We start from the raw sequence: 5,014 nt of genomic DNA on the forward strand, positions 1-5,014 counted from the left end.
CTGTGCTGGCCACGGTACGAGGCTGGATGCCAGGGGCAGCTATTTTGGCCCATGTGCAGAGGGGGCAGGGAGCTGATGTTCTTCAGGGAGAGGGAAGAGGAGTGCAGGAGCCCAGAGGCAGCAGCACTGGGACCCAGCCACCCGGCTTACGGAACCGTGTTACAGGACCTGTGATGCTCTGTAGCCAGGCCAGGAAGCACGGGGTACCCTTGGACACAGAACCAACTCCTCTGAGCAAGTAAGCCTGGGGGCAGCCGAGAGCAGGGAGGTCTCCTCCTAATAAGGTATGCAGAGGTTCGAGCCCATAGCTGGACAAAGTGGGAACACATGTTTGCATGTCTTTGCTAGAGAGGTGGGCATGTGACGACTTGCCCAACCCCCATCACAGAGGCACCTTGTCTCCTTGCTCACTCCTGCTTCTCCACTGTGGAAACGCAGTCTCAGTCATCATCCTGGTAGCTCTCACAGTGGGTGTCAAGACCGGTATTGGATTAAAGGCTATTTCCTCCAGGAAAGGTATTATTGAGACCAAAGGATGGGAGCTCTTAGGGTGGCCCCCCCACAGTGGGAAGGCAAGGGAGCAATGCTGAGGGCTACAGGGTCCTTCCTGCTGCCCATAAGAGCAAGCCTGGCTGCCCCCCCCCCCCCCCGCCGAAGAGTAACAGAGATTATTACATCCAGAGTGCATTTGGCCATCATGGTCCCACGGGCTCCCTGAAGGCTTCTGTGCACCCGATGCAGCCCCTCCAGCAGGGATGTTGGGCCTCCCAGGAGCCAGGTGGTACTCAGCCAGGGTGGTACTCAGCCAGGGTGGTACTCAGCCAGGGTGGTACTCAGGGTGGTACTCATCACCATCTTTCTCACCTCTTCCCCCAGGCAAGGCATTTAACCCCCCTGAGTTGCTGTTTATCCATCAGTAAAATGGATAGAATAACATCAACCTCACCAGGGTGTTATTTAGACTTATTTATTAATGCTGGCAATATACCCAGAGCCCTCAAGATTAAAGCAATAGATCACTGGGAAATATTATCGCATCCTGTTGCCATAGAGATGGTTCCATCCTCTTGGCTCCTCCTCGGAGCCCCGCTGTAGCGTTAGGCTCCAAGGGTCTGGGGAGCCGTGCTGCACCAACCAGGATATTAACACTAACAACAGTGATAATTAAATTACACAGAGAGGAAGCCCATGAAATATGTATGGGAGAGAAATGGATTTGATTCATTTAGGAAAATGGGCATGTTTTCCCACTAGAAACGGCTCCCCAGAGCCCGGGTCTGGCTCTGTGGAACTCCTCTCTTTACACAAGGCAGGGGGACTGGGGAGTTTGGGTAGGGGCCTAAGTTGGGAGCAGAGGTGAGACAGAGATCCAAATACAATCTTTCCAAAAGCAACATCCTCTGCTGGGGCCCAGAGCCGCGCTGGGTGTCTCTAGGGCAAAGGCCCCTGGGTGTGGCCCACATCTACCACTCACAAGCAACCTCCCTAACTTTCTAGTTGCCTCTCTTGTAAGATGGAAGAGGTGGGGCGGGGGGCCAAGGGGGTGACCCAGGACTGTTGGAAAGATTGAAGGACACAGGAATGAGGCTAGCTTCCCTCACCAGTGACCCCTGAGGGAATGAGGTCACCCGCCCCTGTGTACAAGAGGGGCTTTGGGTCTCAGAACGGGATCAGGAAAGTTCTCTACATGTTGTGGGCTCACCGATCTACTGTCCAGCGGGAGCAGACATGGCCATGAACTGGGTCACAACGCAGAAGCATTGAAGCCGCATTTCCCCACTGCGTCTCCCAACCCTCCCTCATGCAGCCCATCGTCCTCACCCTCCAAGGCCAGCCCAGCCCCTTCCAGGAGCTGTATCCTCCTCAGTGGCCCTGCTCAGCACAGGGCCTATGGCAGCTCCGTCCCACGGACAGGGACCAGCGGTCTCTCCTTCACGCTCTCTTCCTGACCTGGGCCACACTGCACCCCTCCCCCAACACACACACACACACACACACACACACACACTCCTGTCCAGCCTGGGAGTGAATCTTGACTACAACTCTCTGAGCGCAGAAACAGAAACAGGTCACTGCCCAGTTTGGAGCTGTTGGCCGCCCTGACCAGGAGCCTGAGGGGAGTCTGTTACCAGAGGCCTGGGCCCCTGAAGGGAGGGGCTGGGAGCCCCAGCTTTGAGCCAGACACACAGTGGGCACTTAGCAAATGTGGTACTGCCCCCCCCCCAAGAAGAATGCTCCACAATCCCCACCTCTGCCTACTGTCAACGGCCCTCCCAGACCCAGCTCAGTTGAGTCCCTGTGGGCCAGGCATGGACAGAGAGCAGGCATACAGGCCAACTCTGGGAGCTTCCTCCCCCCAAGAAAGGCAACACTGTGGGCACCTGGGAAGGTACTGGATGTGGCCTGGGCCACAGCCCTCCTTTCTTGCCTGGGGTCTCTTCTTATGGTCTCTCCTCCCAAAAGGAACAGCTCCGGTACCTGTCATTTATACTGTGCTGTGAATGTAAGTCCTCATGGTAATAACAGGAATGAGTAGCATTTAGTGAGCACAGTGCATGCAAAGCATGCTCTCATGAAGCCGAGAGCCCCTTGAGGCAGGTGTTTTTACCGTGCCCATTGCACAGATGAAGAAACAAGCTCAGTGAGCTCAGTCATTAGCTCACAGTCACAGAGCATGTCAGCAGGGGCAGGATTCAGACCCGGCGTGGTCCCCTCTCCTGGGAGACTTGCATTCTTAACCGCACTGCTCATCACCGAGGGAAGGGCTACGTGTGCTGAGATGGGGGTCCCTTTGCACCCCACCTCCCTCAGAAGTTTTACAGAGTCCTCTTCCACCTGTGTGTTCCCTGTAATGTCCAGGGGAGAACAGCTCTCAGGGCCCCCAGGACAATGTCTGTAAGTAGCCCAGGTCTCACAGACACAAACAGGGATCAAGGAGGAGCCCCCCCACCAGGAGCTGCCACCAAGCACCCCTCTGAGGTCCCCAGGGCATCCCTTCCCTGGGAAGTCACTGCCTGGGCCTGGGCTTGGTGTCATCCTGGAGGGCTCACCTCAGTTAGGCCTTGTGTCCCCTCAGACCCAGGAGCTCCTCACAGGCAGGGAGAGAGCCTCATTCATTTGAGACCTGGGCCACACTGCACCCCTCCCCCAACACACACACACACACACACACACACAAACACAGACAACCAGTTCTGTCTGATTCAAAGCTCAGCGCTTTCTGTGCCCACCTTATTGAGACTCAGAAAGATTAGCAGAGCCCCTGCCACTGAGACACTGGGCCCTTGTCTCTGTGGCTTTGGAGATTAATAAGCAGAGTGCTTGTGCCCTTGCATGGCAAAGTTCATCTCAGCAGTGTCCCTTCACCCTTTGCAATGTGCCAGGCACTGTCCCAGGCACAGAAGAGACCCAGGGAATAAAACAAGCTCTAGCCCTCATGAAGTTCACAAGTCTACATCAGATGGCAATGTGCATAGGACTGGGGAGGTATTGGGGAGAGCAGGTGACAGCTAAGCAAGCATCTGAAGGGAGTCTAGGAGCTGACCGCAGGGCATCAGGAAATAAGAGTGCCCCAAGCAAGGACAGAGCATGTGCCAAGGCCCTGAGGCTCAGCCTTCCCACAGTGTCCAGGTAAATGGAGAAAACTTGTTGAGCTCCTGGTGGCCAGATGGTGGCCTGGACTTGCCAGCTACTTTTAGGGTTACCCACAACCATCTGATAAGGGTTAGCACCATTTTGTTGTTGAGAAAACTGAGGCTCAGAGATCTCAGATGGCTTTCTAAAGGTCACTCGCTAGTATGTATGACTTGATCGCAGGTCTGGCTGGTTCCAACGCCTGTGTCTGTCCACGTGGCCTCCTTAATGCTAGGAGTCCAGCTCGCCATGGGTTACCCAGCAGGCCTCCTGGGGAATGAATGAATGAATGAATGAATGAGTGAATGAACTAACCAACACCAAGACACTCCTTCGATGTGGCAGTCTCCTGACCCCTGCTGGCAAGGAGAAACCATCTGGCTGGGCAGGGGATTGGCTCAGGGGCCATGGCTAGCTGAGCCTGGTGGCTGACCTGCTGCCACACAGCCTCAGGCCAAAACTAAGGAAAGCAGAACAGTGACCCCCAGTCAGTCTCCTTTTGCCCAGCTCCAGGCCCAAGAGAGGCATGTTGGGTTGATCAGACACCCACTCTTGTCTCCCAAGGTGTTCTGGTCCACACTGGACTGAAGCCCCTAAAGAATGGCAGCAAGGAAAGGCATCAGAACCTCCAGGACCAGCCCAGCCCACCTCTCCAGCCACCCCATCTCCCACCTTCACCCTTTGGGTCCCAGTCACACAAGGCTTCCCCTGGTTCCCTGCAAGGAGCCGCTTGGCCCCGGGGAATTGGGTATGGCCTCCCTCTACCTAAAATGCTCCCCATGGCCACTCCTGCTTTGGAGACTCAGCTAAATGCGGCCTCCCCCAGGTGGCTTCCTGACCCCCAAGTTCCATCCACACCCCCTTGGAGGCCCAGCCCACCAGGGGTTGACTGCATGTTATGGCCACAGTACTCAATGCAGACCACCTCCTGGAAGTAGCCCCTGACAGTGCATCCTGCTGCACTCTGTCCCAGACAGTCACCAGCAGGCTGTCCAGAAAGCATTTGGGAAGGGAACCAAGCCCTCTTTGCACATCTCAGGCAATGTGTTTTCTTTTTCTGAGAGTGCTGCAAATCCATTTCCCCGACAGTGATGGCAATGGGTATTGTCAGCAGTGGGGAGAGCACATTATGAATGATTCCACTTGAGTCCATTTTTAAAAGGAGGAAATCAATACGCTCTTCCCGGCATCATCTACTCCCCTCACCTGACCTCTGTGCTCAGGCCCCAGCTGCTCTTTCCACCACCCTCTCTCTTCCTTCCTTCCTTCCCAGAAAGGGCCGTTTCTCTCTCCACACCACCCACAAAGCCTCAGGGAAAACAGGCTTCTCTTCTGGGGAACGTGCCGGGTGCAGGCACCCACACAGGTCACTGGGGTAGAA

Source organism: Neomonachus schauinslandi, chromosome 3, assembly GCF_002201575.2.
Source record: "Neomonachus schauinslandi chromosome 3, ASM220157v2, whole genome shotgun sequence".
In the NCBI taxonomy this organism is placed as follows: Eukaryota; Metazoa; Chordata; class Mammalia; order Carnivora; family Phocidae; genus Neomonachus; species Neomonachus schauinslandi.